The sequence below is a fragment of the Equus caballus genome, chromosome 1 (assembly GCF_041296265.1).
Source record: "Equus caballus isolate H_3958 breed thoroughbred chromosome 1, TB-T2T, whole genome shotgun sequence".
Taxonomy (NCBI): Eukaryota; Metazoa; Chordata; class Mammalia; order Perissodactyla; family Equidae; genus Equus; species Equus caballus.
Genome location: NC_091684.1, coordinates 191493799 through 191513823, shown reverse-complemented (window position 1 = coordinate 191513823; position 20025 = coordinate 191493799). Strand labels below are relative to the sequence as shown.

General features: G+C 34.3%; 1 long non-coding RNA gene across 1 annotated transcript in view; it reads left to right on the top strand.

Annotated features, from left to right (window-relative positions):
- Positions 1–20025, top strand: part of LOC138925202 (uncharacterized) — a 92121-nt gene that overhangs the window by 57798 nt on the left and 14298 nt on the right. Inside the window, exon 3 of the long non-coding RNA XR_011441105.1 lies at positions 19679–19744. This is a non-coding gene — a long non-coding RNA (uncharacterized lncRNA). The remainder of the gene's footprint in view (positions 1–19678; positions 19745–20025) is intronic.

Here is a 20025-nt window from a genome sequence, read left to right as displayed (position 1 = left end):
ATGATTAGTTCCTGAAGAAAGACAATGCAGCAGGGTTTCCGTATTGATAATAAGTATATTCAATAAAGAATTCAAAATTTATTTTGAACATTAATTTCTTTTGACTACTCCCTTACTTGAATGCTACAGAGACATTTGCAAAACGTTTGCTTTAATTTATAAATCTCACTAATTTTTACACAATTGGAAGAATGAACATTTATCTATGAGCTTATTCTCTTTTTAGAATTACTGGTGTCCAAAATGCGTATTAGAATGCAAGTCAAACCTTAGTATTTTCATAGTCCGAAGAGAATATTTTTCTCCATCACTTCAGTTGCATCAATTTCAAGCAAAAATGAAACAGAGTTGAGAGTTTCCCCCTCAAAGTACATATCATTAGTATATTTTCTATTTATTAAAAATTGCTAAGGGCAATAAGGAATACTATACACAACAAAATGTCCACAAATTTGATATCTTAGATAAAATGAACCAATTCTGTGAAAGACATATGCTACCAAAAATCATTCAAGGAAAAATTATATAATCTTAATAGGTCTGTATCTATTGAAGAAATTGATTCAGTAATTAATAAACCCTCCAAAAAGAAATAATCAGGCCCAGATTGTTTTACAGATGTTTTAAAGAACATCTAAGAAAAAAAATGATACCCATTCTCCACAATCTTTTCCAGAAAATAGAAGCAGAGAGAATACTCTCTAACTCACTCTGAGGTGAGCAAGAATCCAAATATATGACAAATGTATAAAACAATCTCACTGAAGTGGGTAGGGAAAAAGGTGCTGATCTAAATTTGGAAATGAGTGGAGTCTGTAAAAGTAAAGACAAAAGAAACTGTATGTAAGCACTGTACTCTAGTTGATAAAGTTAAGCCCCCGAGGGCACAGGTTAATTCTGATCCTAGTAGACATGTATACTGGAACTCAACAATTAAGTAAATGGATGGCACATGATTGGAGCCAGGTGTCTCAGTGTTGAGTAGGAAATTTCAGATAAGCAAGGAGAGGGTACTGGAATGATTCATTTGGTAATGAATTTATTACAGTTTGGGAAGTCATTATGAGCTCATGTTTAGCTCAATATAAACACAGATTGTTACATAGAGATATACTGATAGATATATGTGTATATACACAGGTTAGCATACAAACATATATTTCCTTGCTCTGTCAGCTGTGAAAACCTGAAAGCAATAACAACCACATGGGTAAGAAGAACAGCTAGCACCTGCATCTTGGTTTCTCACACTATTCTCCAATCTAAAAAACCCATGTTGCTGGGAGAAATGACTGATTCCAGAATTGAGGCAGGAAATATACAATCTGAGCCTGGAGAATCTCATAATATCAGAAAATAAGAAATCACAAAACCAAACAACATGCACAATATTCACGGTACGTCAAAGCACACAGGCGACAACTGAAAAATCTCCCAACGATCAAAGCTATTCAATAATTTGAATAGCAAAATAAAGCTGCATTGAATTATAACCCAAAATGTAAAATAGGTATACGAGCCTATACTTATATAAATAAATGCTTGAATAAAAGAATAAATGAAGGAGAAAAGACAAATCTACAATGTAGGAAAATTCTAAATAATTTATGTAGCTACTTTGTCTGCTAAAGTAAAAGTGAAGCATAATTCCCTACTTCTCACATGTGAGCTCAGCACAGTGACTTCCTTCTAAGGAGTACAGCAGGAGAAGGGGTAAAAAGGAGTCCCTTTACAGTAAAGGAGCACGACAAACACTACTTCAGCCAGGTGCTGAAGGTCCTCATCAAGGGTGGTAAGTCAAGTTGACAGTATGTACCTTTGATAGCACGTGATGAAAATGGCACTTTACCTCTATGTTTTTCCTCCCAAAAGCTATAACCTCAGATTCATAACGAGTAAAACATCAGACAAGTTTCAGTAGAAAGGCGTTCTATAAAATACCTGGCTAGTCCTCTCGAAGCTGTAATGTAGGAACTGTAAATTCCCGGTTACTGTCATTCTTGCGATGTAAACCATTATATCTCTGGAAGGACTCTGTTCAAAAGTAATTATATTACCAGAGAAGGAAAATTATTAGCACATTTTCGTGAATTAATTTATTGTTTAAATAGCTGCTGTGAAAAATGATGGGACTCTCTGGGTTTGTACTAAGGTAAATCATGACAAATAAAAGGAGAACGAAATATGGAAAACTGCTCCAAAGGAATTTGTATTAGGATTTCTCCCTGTTACATCCAGGCTACTTTTCATCAAAGATTTATGTGCTTAAATAGCATGGGGTCTCAAAGATACGGAGATTCTGAAGATTAATTTTCAAACTTTATTACAATCATCCTTGAATAGAATACAACAGAAAATCCTATCCCTTTTACTCTTGATATGTTGACTTAAAATCTCTCAAAGCATACATGTATTGTTGAAGTAAAACATTACCAAAAATACTGGCAAATAAAGATGCTGCTTAGTTTTCCATAAGAACTGGAGAACATATAGAAAATGACACTGTGTGTCTTTTTATTCTCCATCATCAAAAAATAAATTTGCTTAAGTGAACAGGGGATGTGCAAATGTCAGGATATAAAAAAGCATTTTGACAAGTTTGGCTTTATTAATAAAACTAATGCCCTTGAATTTTACTTTCTCTCTTCCCTCACGGTTGTGGGCCCAATCATTTCCCGGGACAATAGAATGTATTCCCTTCTCCGACCTCTGAGTCATTTCAGGTATGGCAGAAAATCAGAGAAATAGGGTCAAACATCTGTGTGGATTTTTCACTAACTAATTTATTAATAAATTAAGAGAATGGCTTTTGAGCACTCTTTTATCTATCTCCACAAAGGTAGGGGAATAAATATGGCGGGATGAATCCAATCAGGTGTAAATCAGGACACCAAAGGCAAGAAACAGTGAGAATCAAATACTGCCACAAGCTCAGATCTAGTTAAGAATCATCCAATTTGATCCAGAATCTTGGTTGCCAAAATAAGACAACAAACCAACAAAAATCAAGTGAAATAAAGAGAAACAGCCTAGAAGAAATGATTTTTTTTTTTTTTTGGAAACGAAAATTGGAAATGAGTACATTACAAAAGAAAAAAAAGCCTAGTCCAGATAGACATAGGTCCAAAATCTAGGGTCACTGAGAGAGAGACCACACACTAATGCCAAAGTTAGGAAAGGACCATCTCATTTAATCCTATTTAATACTGAGGTCAAAAGAAGAAGATGGATGTTTGTGGAAGTTGATGCATTGATCATCTACACTGTGGTGGGCTTGATATTCTGTGTGTTCAAAATGCAAATATTGAAGGGCCCGTTTGCTCCACCATTTGGTAGGGCCCAGAAATATTCTTAACCCCTATTCATGTGTGTTATAGTTTTCAGATGATCACTTCCAATAAAAGGAAAAAGAAAAGAAAGTATTGAGAGCAGCAGCAACAAAAACCTTAGTTAATAATTTGTACCTGCTTTAATCCATAGAGGTCTATGCACTTAGCGAGTTTACATCCAAGCTCCTCATTGTCATTTATTTTTATTATACAATTTAGGTTTTAAAATCAGCATAAATTTAATATAAAAATTTGTATTATAAAATAAGTAAAACTTAAAGCCAATATTTTCTATGATAATCTCCAAAAAACAACTATAGTCTAACCTTATTTATAAATGTGAAACTTTAAAATATTGACAAGTAGAGGACAGATTTATAAAATGAATAAAAACTCTGATCAAAATGTTTATTACAGAAAAGTGCAATTTGGTGTGAGGAAATCTATCAACAAAATTCATTGCACCAAAATGTCAATATTTCACTTTCAGTTTTTAAGAGTTAGTTATTGAGCTGCAATAATTGCCTAAATTCTGTCAATATAAAATGAATTATATCCTATAATTTGTATTTAATTTTTCAGCAATAAAGTCACAGTTTATTTTTTGTTCACTACTTAATATGAAATATTGGTTCTGATTTGAACAAATTTACATTATCTGACTTTGTCTGACAGTCACAGTGATGATCCCTAAGGAAAAACGAGGTGGCTGGGAGCATGAGTTTTAGAGTCGGAACTGGAATCCTACCTCTGCCTCTTGCAGACTTCGTTGCCGTAAATAAGACATTTAGCTTTGCTTTAAAAAAGTGTTTCAATTTCTGGGCCAGCCCTGGTTGCCCAGTGGTTAAGCCCAGTGCACTCCACTTTGGTGGCCCAGGTTCAGTTCCCAGGTGTGGACCTACACCGCTCTGTTAGCGGCCATGCTGTGCTGGTGGCCCACATACTAAGAAATAGAGGAAGATTGGAACAGCTGTTAGCTCAGCAAAAGAAAACAACAGTTTCAATTTCTTCTTTTTTGTCTATAGGTTTCTTCTTCTCATCTTTATTTACATTTTTCTCAAAGAATTATGTATTTTACCAAGATTTTCATTTTTATCATTCAAAATAATTTTTTACTCTATATCTTAATTTTCTCTCTAAATACTATTAAATGTATATTTTGTGATGTGTTTATTTTCCTGTTTTTTCTCTGATTAAATTTGCCAGAGATTTGTCAGTTTTATTGGAAGAAACTGTCCTTGGTCTTAGCTATCAGTGCCACAAAAGATAGATTTATTTTTTCTTATTTTATGTTTCTTTTAGTTTTTACTTTTCTCTTCATTATTTTCTTTCTCCAGCTATTAATTTTTTGGTCTTCTATTTCTCAATTCCTGAATAGAATGTTTAGTTCTGTTCTCAAAATTCTTTTCCTTAAAAACATTTAATGCTGTGAACTTACCACATCAAACAGCTCTGACTGTATCTCACAAGATTTTGTTGAATAATGTTCTCACTTTTGTTATTTTCTAGTTTCTTTAACTCTGTCATTACTCATGTGGCTATTTCTAAATGTCCCAGAAATTAGGGGTGTTTTTTTTCTGTTTAAGATTCCAATATTAGTTTCCAGTAATATTTTATTTTTAAGATAATGAAGGCCTAAAATTACTTTAGAAATTCACAGAAATGTTTTATGGTCCAGATTATGATTAATGATTGTAAATAGTATATAATGCTTCAGACAATGCATTTCCTAGTCTTAGGGAATAAGGTTATATCAGTGTATAGATATTCATCCACACCTTAAATAATTCAAGTACTTTATGTCCTTATATTTATCTCCTTGACCTACCAGAGAGTCACAGTAATAGCACTATTAACTACACACACAAATTTATACAGTAGGTTTTTAGAACTTATTCATCTTGCATAACTGAAATTTTATACACATTGAACAGAATTTCGCCTTTTCCATATCCTCTCAGCCCCTGGCAACTACCATTCTACTCTCTGTTTCTACGACTTTGACTATTTTAGAGACCTCATGTAAGTGGAATCCTGCATTGTTTGCCCATCTGCGATTGGCTTATTTCATGTAGCATGATGTGTCCAGGTTCATCCATCTTGTCTCATATTGCAGGATTTCCTTCTTTTTTGAGGCTGAATAACATTCCCTTGTATGTGTATACCACATTTCCTTTATCCATTCACCTATCAATAGACATTTAGGTTGTTTCTGTATCTTGGTATTATGAATAATGCTGCATTGAACATAGGAATTCACATGTCTGGGAGACCCTGATTTCAATTCTTTTGATTATATACCCAGAAGTGCTATGGCTGGACCATATGGTAGTTTTATTTTTAAGTGTTTGAGGAATCTCAATATTATTTTCTGTAGCAGTTGCACCATTTATATTCCCACCAACAGCATACAAGTGTTCAAATTTTTTCACATCTTTGCCAATGCTCTTTCCCTCTCTCTCTCTCCATATATATTTTCAATCCTAACAGGTGTGAGGTGATATCTTACTTCACATTTGATTTGCATTTCTCTAATGATTAGTGATGTTGAGTATTTCTTTATATACCTGTTGGCCATTCATATGTCCTTTTTTGAGAAATGTCTATTCAGGTCCTTTGCCTTTTTTTTTTCTTTATTTTTCTTTTATTGCTGAGGAAGGTTTGCCCTGAGTTAACATCTGTGCCAATCTTTCCCTATTTTGTATGTGGGTCACCATCACAGCATGGCTACCATTGAGTGGTATACCAAACCCGGGCTGCTTAAGCAGAGTACCCTGAACTTAACCACTAGGCCACAGGGCCAGCCCCACTTTGCCTGTTTTTAACTCAAGTTATTTGTTCACTTGCAACTGAATTGTAGGAGTCCACATATATTTTGGAAATTGACCCCTTATTACATATATGGTTTGCAAATATTTTCTCCCATTCCTTAGGTGGCTTTTTATTCTTAATTGTAATGCCTAATGACACATTTTAAAGTGGTCTAGGTTTTGCTTTTTAAATATTCATTTTTAAATAATTTTTGGGGAAAAACTGGAATTAAATATTTTACATTAGGATTGAGTATTAATCACCATATTATCACCAGGATGAAGTTTCTGTTGATCATAGAGTGCTTCTAATTTGCATCTTAATTCTTCGTGCAGAAATTTCCCTCAGGGACGTCTTGGAGAAGAGAATTTGATCTAATGAAAGACATGTATTCTTGGGATAATACCATTTTTGCTATATAACAAAGAGTCTGACTACATTTTTGATTTTTGGCTGCTTATAACTTTCAAGTGCCACTCTCCCCTTTCTCTTCTGCCCCCCTTCCAAACAAGCTGATAAAGTAGCCTGAGTGCTCCCTGCTTGGGACCCAGGCTGCATGTACATGAGAACCTTCAACCCAACCCCATCCTCTAACCCCAGTAAATTCCAAGCCAGTCTCCTTTGCATCCTGTCTCAGACCATTTTCAGACGTGCTCTGGTTTTGGGCTGGTTCCTCTCAGGAAACCTCATCATGTTAATAACAATAGACCTTTATCTGCCCTCTTGGTTCATGAGGGGGGTCATCAGCCTCGATACCCACACTGAATTTTGTGTGGGGTGACTATCACACTTCTTTGAAATGACCACAACATAAGACATAATATTATCCTAATCACACCACCTATAAAAATCTGTGATTTGGACAAGTGTTGTTGATCTGCTCTAAATTTTATCTAACGTTATGTTCTTGGTAATATCAATGCCTGAAATATCATTATATGAATTACACGGACTGCTCAATCATGGTACTTTGCCTTTCTTCATGAAAAATTAGGTATATGAAATAACTGGAATGAATTCTCACTCTAAACTTCCCATTTTAATCAAAACGACTGAGGTATGCTGAGTAATCCACATTGTAATCTCAGAACTGGTGAATATATTATCTTACAAGGTCAAAGATTTTGCAGGAATTTGAGAAGGGGAGAGTATCCTGCGTTGTCTGGGCAGGCTTGAGGCAATCACAAAGTTCCCTGTAAGAGAGAGGTGGGAGGATCAGTGAGAATGTGTGAGGATGGAAGCAGATGTCAGGAAGGAGAGATGACACTATACATACAACTGGCTTTGAAGATGGAGTAAGGGGCTGTGTGCTAAGGAATATAGCTGGTCTCTAGGAACTAGACAATGCAAGGATATAGTCTCTACTGCAGCCTGTAGGAGGAACACAGACCTGTAGATCCAATTTTCACTCCTGACGTCCAGAACTGTAAGCCAATTAATATGTGTTGCTTGAAGCCACTAAGTGTGGTAATTTGTTACAGCTGCAATCAGAAGTTAATACAGTGACAAAAGGGAGGAAATGACTTGAGCTGATCTTTTCCCAATGTTGCCTTCAGAGGAACATGCTGATTCATTACTGAAAACGATCCCAACACCAACTCTGGTTTGTGTACTTTCCAAAGACTGGTGGAGGTTTTCCTTCAGCTCTTCAAGCTACCTTATAATGAATTTGACTTTTAGTCAAATTAACCATGTTTATTCTGGATTTCCTGCATTGAAAGAACAATAACTCTATGATCTACTTTCCTAGACTGATTCTAAAATCAAATGAGATAAAGCAAGCAACATGCTCAAGAAAAGATAGCCATTGTTATTTTGATCAATGTTATTAACATTAATGTTGTTTTTTTGGTTTTGTTTTAATTTTGAGGAAAATTAGCCCTGAGCTAACATCTGCCACCAAGCCTCCTCCTTCATGCTGAGGAAGATTGACCCTGAGCTAACATCCGTGCCCATCTTCCTTTGCTTTACTTGTGGGATGCCTGCCACAGAATGGCTTGATAAGCAGTGCATAAGTCCACACCTGGGATGCGAACCGATGAACCCGGGGCCTTGGAAATGGAGTGCAGGAACTTCAGTGCTGTGCCACTGTGCTGGCCCCTAATGTTAATGTTTTTTAATTCCTTTCTTTTTATATTGTTTTTATTGTGAAATGTAACATGAAGAAATAGGATAATGCCAGCACTTCTGCGTCTCCCTTCCTGCATCAATACTTGTCATTTGCTCCTTCATAAAGTCAGTCACTAACCAGATTTCAAAAACTACACTTATAATTTTGCCTGCTTTTAACCTTATATAAATTGAATCACATAATATATGTCTATGTCTAGTTTTTTTCCTCATGATGTTTGTGAAATTCTTCTATGGTGATGCATGCTAATGGAATTCATTTATTTTTATCATTGTGTAAAATTAAATTTCATAAATAAGCCATAAGTTATTCATTCTTCTATTGAGGTACATTTCAGTCTTTTCCAGTTTCTGGCCCATATGGATAATGCTACTACCAACTCTTGTGCGTGTCTTTTGGTAAACATATGCATGCGTTTATGTTAGCTATATTTTCAGGAATAGAAATTTTAGGTCAAAGGACATTAAAAAAATTTTTTTTTAAAGATTAGCACCTGAGCTAACATCTGTTGCTAGTCTTCTTTTCTCCTTCTTTTCTTCTTCTCCTTCCTTCTTCTTCTTCTTTCTCCTTCTCCTTCCCTTTTCTTCTTCTTTTTCTTCTTCCCGAATCCTCCCAGTACATAGTTGTATATTCTAGTCTAGAGTGCCTTTGGTTGTGCTATGGGGGACGCCGCCTCAGCATGGCCTGATGAGTGGTGCCATGTCCGCGCCCAGGATCCAAACTGGTGCACCCTGAGCCACCCAAGTAGAGTGTGCAAACTTAACCACTTAGCCACGGGGCTGGCCCCAAAAAACATTAAAATTTTAGCATTAGTAGATAATGACAAACAGCTTTCCAAAGTGGCTGCATAAAAGACCATTTCTACCAGCAGTACCTGAGAATTCCAATTTGTCCATATCTTCACCAATATTTATTAATTTTAAGCATTTTAATTGTAGTCATTGTGGTGGGAAAATAGTGATATGTCATTGTGGTTTTAATTTGCATTTCTCTGATTACTAATGAGGTTAAGCAAACTTTCATACATTTTTTTGCCTATTTGGATATTCTCTTCTGTGAAGCTTGTCCAAGTATTTTGCACATTTTCTCTGTTGGATTTATAATATTTGTAGGAGTTCTTTACATACACTGTTTACACATCTTTCATTAAGTATCTGTCTTGCAAATACCTTCCCTAATCTGTGCTTTCCTTTTACGTGCTAACTCCATCTTTTGAACAATATAAATTATTAATTTAAATCTAATTTATCAGTCTTTGATTTATGGTTATACATTGTGCTCCCCATTTAATGAATCTTTCCTTGTCCTAAGGTAAGGGAGATATTTATTCTATAAGCTTTGTTACTTTGCTTTTCTGTTTAAATTTAGACTCTACTTGCAATTAATTTTTGGTATGAGATGGGGATCATGTGAGGAAAGAATTAACATAACAGGTCCATTTGCTCAGTCCTTGAATGTCTTCAAAGCTGTCTGGAACCATGATGGACACTTGGCTGACTCCTGAGAACGAGCTCCCTGGAAGGTTCTTTATGTTAATGACTCAGAATTCATTACACCTGGAGTATTGGGTTGCGCCATATCAATTTGTCAGGATTGCTTTGCACAGACACCAAGATTGATGATGTGCACTAGCTTTTATTTTGGGGGTCCTGAGTTTCAGTTACCATGGCTGGTCACATAAGCGTATCCCATTATGTGACCATATGTATATGTTATGTAAGCATATCCTGGTGACATAACAGGATATGCTTATGTGTCAGCCCTCCACTGAAGCCCTAGACTCCGACTCAAGCACGCTTCCCTGGAAAGGGACAGTTTCTATGTGTCCCTGAATTTCATAGCCAGAGAGAGAAATGCATTCTATCCAACACCAGAAGTGGAAGAACACGAAAGTCTGCATCTTATTCCTCAGAAATTTGTCCAAAGCGTATCTCTTTTCCTGTTTCTGTTGTTCTTTAACTTTTTGCTGTAGCAAGGCTTATTATGTATGTTTAACTTGCTATCTACTTTTACGAGTCCTTGTAGCAATCATTAAATTTGAGTGTGGTGCTGAGATTCCCAAAACAAGCCAAGATTTACTTTCTTTCGCACAGACACGCAAATGACTCAGCACCATTTATCAAGAGACCATTTTCCCCCACTGGCTCTGTCCTAAATTAAGATTATGTGTAAGTATTTGGTGTTGGTGTACTCACTAATTCTTTTCAATCAGTTTTTTGTCTATAATCTTCCCAATGCCACATCAACTTAAATACTGTTTTGTTAGTTTGTATAACAAGTCTTCTTAACTCGTTCTGCAAGAGATTTCGTACTAACCTAAACTTTTGGAATTTTCCATATAATTTTTAAAATCAACTTGTCAAATTCCTCAGATATTTCAGATTGTATGGAATCTACACTTCAGTTTTGGAAAGATTTGCGTATTCACAACAGCCTGCTTGTGTGCTCTGTTACATTTTATTTGATGACTCCCAGTAATGTATTTTTCTACGTAAATGGATTATTTTGGTACACATGATATTGTCTACAAATTACTATTTCTTTCTCCTTTTCCAATCACTATTCCTTTATTTTCTTTTTATTGCCTATATTACTTCTTAGAATTTCTTGTAAAATATTGAATAAAAGCCACTCTTTCTCATTCCCAATCTCAAAAAATATTTAAACATTTAATCAAGTGTTATGATTGCTATATGATTTTTATTAATAACTCTCATTTGATTGAAAAAGTTTCTTCTACACCTAGTTTATTAAAGGTTTTATTTTTTACCTAATTTGAATGTTTAATTTGATGAAATGGTTTTTTGAGTCAATCTTTTGAATATTTTTCTCTATGCTGCTAATATGTTAAATTGTATTATTTTTTGAATGAAAAATCAACCCTGCATTCCCCAAATAAATTCAAATGGTTCGTGATTTTTCATTTCAGTTCTTCCTATACATGATTTTCCAATATTATGTTTAAAATAATGCATTTACACACATGAACAAGATGGTCTTGTAAATCTATTTTTAACATTGTCATTATGCTTTAACATCCAGGTTACATTGGTCTCTTTAAGAGTGTTTGGATGTTTTCTCTATTCTCTAAAAGAGCTTTCATGATTTTGTAATGATTTCTCTCATAAATATTTGCTAGAAATCATGGGTAATATTCTTGCATGATTTTTTTGTAGGAAAATGTTTAATTATCGTTTCCAATTTTCACAGATATCAAGCTATTCAGGATTTCTATTTTTTCATGTGTTTTGATGTTATATAATTGAAGGAATTGATAAAGTCTAAATTTTCAAATTTTTTGACGTTAGGTTTTATCTTTCCAATATCTCTAGCATTTACAGTCCACTCCCCTCCTTCATCTGATATTGGATATTTTTGTCTTCACTTTCTTACTTGATTTGTCTGAGAAAGTGTAAGAACATTTTATTAGTCTTTCCAGAATACCATTTTTTTGTTGATTCCTTCTATTGTATTATTTATTATTTCATTAATTTCTGCTCTTATCTTTATTGTTTCTGTTTCATTGTTCTAATTAGTGTTTAATTTGCAAGTCTTTTTCTTGAGATGGATGCATAACACATTGACATTTTAGACTTTAATTTTTAGCATATGGATTTACAGCCATAAATTTCCCTTTAAACCTTGCACTAGCTGGATTCACCAAATTTTGCTGTTTATTATTTTTTTCAGGTAAGTATGTTTTCAAATTTCCATTGTGATGGTTTTTATTCAAGCAGCATTTAAGAGTAGGTCCATCAATTGCCAGATACTTGGAATTTCCTATCTGATCAAAGACAATATGCTGTAAGATTTTACTCCTTTGAAATTTATTTTTATTTACTTTTTCTGTAGCTTAGTCAATTTTAAAAACTGTTGTACGTTTCCTGACAGAGAATCACACTGCAAGTGTTAGCAGTGTTCTCTATGTGTCTATCAGATTATGATTGCTCACTGAATTGGTTAAACTTTCATGACGTTTGTTGTTTTGCATGACTCATGTATCAGTTACTGAGAGTGGTGTATTAAAATTTTGCTTTATAGATTATTCTATTTATCTTCTTAGTTACATTTTTCTGATAAGTGGACCATTAATCCTTATCAAATTGCACTCTATTTAGCAAGCAACGCTTTTCTGTAGCTGTCTACTTTGTCTGATAATATTCTGGTTTCAAATTTTTCCAGGAACATTGACTATGTAGTTAGTGTTTTTCTTGAGCTTTTCCTTCTCAACTGTAAATTTTTTGAGATAATATATGCACTATCCATACTATAAGGATAATTTTAATGAGTGACAATCTAAAACATTATACCAATACAATGCAAATCTCTCTCCTAGTTAGATAATAATATATTGCTTATTTATCCATTTAAGATGTGTTTATATGCCAATGTTTTCCACACATTTACCTGCACTGTACTATCTATAAGTTAATTGGCATTGTGCATTCCACAATTTGTTAAAATATGAATTCTTATTGCTATTTTGCATTGATTGACAGCTGCATAGAAGAAGAAAACTGAGTTGATTGAATTTGTGAAGGACACGTTAATGAAATATTAGGTAGATGGAGAAACAAATGAAGGTAGATGGAGACCGTAGGCTGTGAGTTGGTGAGGGACATGACGTTCCAATGTGGAGAAGAAGGGCTCAGGGAGGCCAGGAAGCCTAATACTACGTATGGGAAGGGGAAAAGTCAGTAACGCAAGAGAGGAATTGCACCGAGATCTTAGGAAGGCTCAGTCTCAAGCCTTGATGAAACTTCCATTGTGGTCTTCCCACAAGGGGGTAAAATAACACAGAACTAAAATTCAAGAGTGAAGGGTTTCAAGGAACTCTGTGGCCTAGATGTTGGGGAACAATTAATAAAACAGATGTTGAATTTTCCAAGAATAATTTATTGATGAACTAAAAGTAAAGGAAGGTGGTCTAAAATCATTATTGAAGAGAGACGTATATCTTAGAGCACAGTGGGTAATTGCGAGAGGGAAAAGAGAAAGGTGGCTAGCACGCGTTTTAGAAGGAAAGAGCTTTTCAAAAGGCAGAAGAAAATGCTAAAGCACAAGTCTTCCTTGTTTAATACCACAAGCAGACAGTATTCTTCACAAAATCATTCATATAATTTCCCTTTGATTTTGTGGAGGTGAAAGTAGGAAGAATCTTTAAGAGAACCGCCATTTTATTTCTTCCGTGAAAAACTACACTCCATTGCAGTGAGGACGTGAAATACTGCTGGGAGTAAGTTAAGGATAAAGAGGGGTTTTTTTCCAAAATAGATTACATGATCCACAAACACAATAGCAGAGGTTAAGAGGAGACAAATTACGGCGCTGGAAGGAAAGGTGAGAATGAATTATATTGAAATAAACTCACAGGGTGGCATTATGACAGAGTGAAACAGGCAGAAATATGGCTGAAGGCAGGAGGTCCCACGAAATACCCATGTGTGTAAAAGTAGAGGAACGTGCTCCTAAATTTTAATCACATCTTAAATTGCAGTTACTGAACCAGGAGCCCTGGTGGTAGAGAAGACAATACTCACTACATTTCAAAATGTCCCTAAAGAAGGCAACTATATAATAAAATCTGAAATTTATTTCTGGGACAAAAAATATCTCTCTGCATATAAATGTCCGTACTCCTTTTGTCAGCAATAATAACTGTTTGGACCAGAATATTTCCTTTCAACTTAGTCAGCAGGAAATATAGTGCTGAAATATATATCCATTTAAAAGAAGCTCTAGCTCATATTCCTGGAAATACTTACTGCTCCTAAAACTTTCAAAGCAAATCTTTATTTTACTTTCATTCTTTGCTATCCAATTTACCTTATATTTTATATTGCATAAAATCCGTCTTGAAATACAGAGGATAGATTCAATAAATAGCTTTCCAACGAGCTGTTTAATAGTCTAATAGTTTTTTTCCTTCCCTCTATCCTCAATTTCTACAATATACACAATATTTTTTAAATCAATACTTTTCTATGTCTATGGACTTTATCATTACCGTTTATGCAATTTCTTCTTGTTCTGCAAAATTAAATGTTTAACGTATACATATCTGCTAACAGTCCAGGTCTGTATACTGATTCTGAAGACAGCGTTAGACAAAAGAGGTACAGATGGGAGAGAAGTCAGGACTGCTGAAGATATGGGCAGAGGGCAGAATTGCACAGCCACTTTTGGGCTTTCTCTTTAATCCTTCAAAAACTGGAATGACCTCAGAAAGGGGATCACAGAATGAATGGGGCAAATTGGACAGTGGAAATATGTCTAGTTAGCTAAAGTTGTAAGTCTAACTTTCAGATGCATGGAACATGTAGAAATTACTTAAAAGAAAGGCAATACTGCACCAAATAGATTCAACTTCCTAAGTTGTAGAAATAGTGTATTGTCAATTGCAACTACGTGACATTCTTGATTTAATAACCTACTCTCATATTTAAATTCAAATGCAGAAAATATTGATGAATAAAAAGAACCTGGGAAATATTTTTAGGAAAGCTATTCAGAACTTACCTATATTAGGAATCCGAGTGGAAATATTACTCAATATAGGGAGAAAATTGGAAGTGGTAGAATTTTCTGAAATTGCCCCATGATTACACCAAGTTTTGAACATCCCTTATGCTATAGACAAATATATGGGTATAGAGTAGTCCAAAAGTGTGGATTTTAGGGAAAAGGCTGAATATTTGCCAAATACTTTGACGTTTCCATCAAACATGCAAAAGCTATTAATGAGAAGTAAAAAGAGTAAATCAAAGAGAAGTCCATAAAATAACTACGACAGCATTTTTTGGGGGAAATTTATCCTGTGTACTTTCAATAAATTCTAAGCTGTTTCCATATAGTTTTCCAAAATAGTATGTATTTGATATAGTTTTTCATATCCTTGCAATTGCTTCAACATAGCAATTTTCATATGAAAGGAGAAAAAATTTATTTTTTGGAAAACTTTAATAGTTTCCATTGATAGTCACAAAGAAATCACTCTATAACTAGACCTACATTTTTCTCTACAAATTTATCGTCAACTTTTCCAACATTGAATATATTTTTTAAAAACTCATATTGGACATGAAAATGCACGCAGGTTTGTATCTGAATACTTCTGCACACTCCAAATATATCTGTAGAGAGGTCACACTCACCTCTCTTTAGAGGAGGAATATTTATTTTTATTTTTATATTTCATCTTAAAGAGGATAAAACTCTAGCATCTGCTTCTGACAAAGGTTTGCCTTACCTTTTATTTTGATAGGTATTGTGGAATGTGGCAATGAAGATAGAAGTGCACACCGTTCAGACACTTAGAGTAAATTCTTCTTGATCAGCTTTGTGAAATTTTATAAAGGTGTTGTATTGATCAATATAGTAAAGTTTCTTTTCTCATTGTATTGAGCAAGATCTAACATGTCCTTATCTGTGGCTTTAAATAAAACACTATTTTTCAGTCTACCACTTGAGAAAGAGATATTTCTGCTTCATTGCCGATCAGGCCATTGTTCAACGTGATCTTCACAAACATTTCCAGAAATAAAGGCCTCATAATACCATAAAATAGTACACATTTCCCAAAATGTTTTTTAACAGGCACTTTAGGAATAAATATTCAATATTTAGTCAACATGTTATAGAAAAATTAATTTGAAAAATAGAACATTACTTGTGGTAACAAAACGGTAGAAATTAAATCAGTGCTTATATGGAGGGGAATGGCTGAACAAATTATAGTATATTCACATAATGGAATAATAGGCATTAAAATTAATTAGTTATAGCTCTACCACGTGCCTTGGAGGAGCACTTCAGAAGGAAAATGAATAAGGTATATTTCTTCCTTTTGAAATATTTATCCAAGTCCCATTGTAGAGCTATAACTAATTAGTTTTAATGTTTATTTTTCCATACTGTGAATATATCATTATTTAGAAACACATACGTGTTTATGTATATTTTGTATATTTATATATTAATTACATAACTATAGGAGCCTGTAAGTACAGAGGATAATATAGTAGGATGCATATTAGTACCTATTAGGTAGTTAATATATATGCCTCTAGTTGGGAGTTATATGGAGGGGAATAACTGTAATGGCAATAGGTATATTAGTGATTATTGCATTTATGCACACAAAGAAAATACAAGTATGCATGCACATATATAAAATGAAATAAAATTATTTGAAAAGAAACAATGCAATAAAATGACGGAAGATCTTTTTTACTAAAGTATTCGCAAATGTTTTCTGATTCTCACGCAAGATGCTTCTTTTCTGTAAAACTGAGTTGTATGAAAAGGCTGGAGAATTGCTCCTAATCAACATATCTTAACTGTTTTCTATTATTCTTGTTGATGTTCTTGTGTTGTTATTGTTGTTTCATCAAGGTTTTTATAAAGAAGAGTCCAAATTATTTGAGATATTTGAAATTGGGGAAAAAACAAATCAATATGTTATTTTTCTCAAATAAAAAATCTACAATCTGTAAGGTGCTTGCTTTAACTTATTTAGCATTTCACTCCTGTGTGCAAATGAGGCTAAAATGTAATCCAGCCACATACTCACATCGTCAGGATCCGAAGCAGCTGGACATCTGGTTGGTTCTTCCACTGCTGGACCCTTAGATCATCAAAGCATAGCAACATCTGGCCACGTTTTTCCATAATTTTTTTCATTTTCTCCATTTTCCAATGGCGTCTTTTCAATTTTCTGTTCCTGTGAAAAATATGTAACTAATTTATTTTTTATTCATTTATGAATAAATATTTATTGTCCCCTACGATATTCCAGACGCTGCCCTAGAATGTAGATAAAATGATTAGCAAAATAAATATGATGCCTGCGCTCTTGAGCTGACAGCTCATTGAGAAGGACAGAAGTATATTACTAACTGCAAAAACATCTTATACTAAATGGTCTGGAAAAAAGTACAGGGAAACATAAGAGTCCATAACTGGGGGACCTATTTGGTCCAGGGATCAAAGAAAGATGCCTGAGGAAATTACTTTTCTTCTAAGATCTGGAATATCAGTATAATTTGCTAAACCAGTTGTCTGGAAACATTTCTAATTGTACATCCTATAAGAAAAATGAGCCAACAAAATTTACACATATATGTGTATACATATACATATTTGTAAACATATATTTATATATTATATATACACACTACTCTAATACACTAACATTTTAATACATACTTAAAATAGAAAGTGAAGAGAAAGAAGTAAAATAAACAATATTGGTAATGAACAGCTTAAAAATTATGAGTATCAAACTGCCATTAGTTAATATTTCAAAGCAAAATATATACAGATGCCATTATTCATCCTAAATGATAGCACATACAAATCCTAGAACAAATGGTCTTCTTGATAGTTTTTAAATTAAAAGGCCAACTTCTTTTCAGATATAATTGGAGATTTATTTCTTAGTGCAATAAAAACATAGAAAGAGGGGCTGCCATGGTGCAGCGGTCAAGTTGTCGCGCTCCACTTCGGCAGCCTGGGGCTTGCCATTTTGGATCTGGGGCGTGGACATACACACCGCTTGTCAAGCCATGCTGTGGCAGGCTTCCCACACATAAAGTAGAGGAAGATGGGCATGGATGTTAGCTCAGGGCTAATCTTCCTCAAAAAAATAAATAAATAAAATAGAAAGAAATAAAAGAAAAATTAAAAAATTAATCCTAGGATTAGGGGAACTATAGTCTTACTAATTTCTTGATGTTCAATTTTGCCTGCACGGTTAGATTTATAATTTTTTACAGAAAATTTTAAAGCCGACCATATTAGTGAGAACTAGATACTATAATCGATACATCCATTTAACATTTCACATGTAAATTCAATGCTTTGCATTACTTTAAAAATGAACAAATGATTAAGGACTCTATTTCCACTTCTTACTATAGTCAAATTCTCCTTCTTCCCTTCAAAATCCCTTGCCTGTGGTATCTGACAATTGACTCGGATATGTGATTACAGTAAAAGAACATAGGGCAATCAGTATATTACAAAATTTAATATCTCTATTTTAGATGAAAGACAGAAATAATAGTGCTACATTAATGCCCACCCACCTATAGATTATGTGCCTCCCTAAGAGGGAATTCTCCCTTGTAGAAACCACTGGCATAGAAGGTATGTGAGAAGATAGAGCACCAGGAGGACAGAGCAGTACTTACAAAGGTCCTGAGGCCAGGAGAACATTATGCTTTAGAAGAAATCCAGAAGGCCATAGTGGCTGGCATGTTGCAGGGAACTAGGGGGCACTGACCAGAAAGACTGGCTTGCTACCACATTGGTGCCCAAAGTTATAATCCTTACTTGAACCGTGTTCAAATTCTTCCCAAGTCTTCCGTGGTTCCAAACAAATTTTAGAACAGTTTTTTCTATTTCTGTGAAAAATGTCATTGGACTTTTGATCAAGAATGCATTGAATCGTAGGTAACTTTGGGTGGCAAGGACATTTTCACAATAGTAATTCTTCTAATCCAGGAACATGGGATATCTTTCCACTTATTTGTGTCTTCTTTAATCTCTTTCATCAGTGTTTTATAGTTTCAATGTACAGGTCTTCCACCTCCTTGATTAAATTTATTTCTTAGTATTTCATTACTTTTAATGCTATTGTTATTGCTTTCTTAATTTCTCTTTCAGATAATTTGTTGTTAGTGTATACAAATGCAACTGATTTCTATGTGTTGATTTTTGTATCCTGGATTCATTTATTAGTTTAATAGTTTTTTAGTGGAGTCATTAGGGTTTCTCTACATAAGATCATATCATTTGTGAACAGAGATAATTTTACTTTTCATTTTCAATATGGATGCCTTTTAATTCTTTTCCTCCAAAATCTTATTCTTATGTTGTCTGTGTCCAGCATTTGAAAGTTTAAAATTATTTCTTTCTTTTATCTCTTGCACTAATTTATCAAGTCCTTTTGATTCTTATACTCAAATTAGTACTATGTAATCATGTTTATTGTTTTTTCAGCTCCCTTTGTTAAGATCTTTATAAGTTTCTTTCAGAAACACAATTAGGAGCTAACTTGCTTCAGAACCCATAAAGAGAGATTCGCCCATGGCCATGTTCTGCGGATACGCTGTGGTGACTGTCTCCAAGCACCCTAATGTCCTCCCTTCTTTCTGTGATGATTACAATATGTAATGACCACCTTTATTTCCTTATTGTTACTCTGTCAGACTCCATTAGGAAGTGATTTGTTTGTTTCTATGAATCCAGCAGTAGATAAGCGTTTTTAGAAGAATATTTTATGGTTCAGTTTACGTCTCTCATTGCACTTTACAAAAATCATCATTAGGGATGAAATGTAGCATGTACTAGAAACTTTAATGGCAACTTATTAAGCTGACCTTTGCTTCTTTTTTTTTTCCAGACCAGATAAAGAATTATTAGCAGGCAAATGAGCAAGTACAACAGAGATTGTTCCAAAAGTCTTTGGGTACGTATACCATCTTTTCCCCATGCACCCCCTTCAAAAATACACCTCACTATTGACCCCTAGGGCAAGGTTGGTCTCTGACATTATCCTTTCAACCAAAGTATTAAAGTCAGTAGCAAGTCAGGAAACAAACAGGCGCGCAAGAGAAACTTGCTCTTGCCTGTCTCTCTATTAGAAAAATGAAAGCATTGCCCTGATAGGCTGATGATTTTGAAAGCTTCACCAAAGTTGTTACAGGTCTCTACTATTCTTAAGTATTCAAGATAGTCCCCTCACATCTC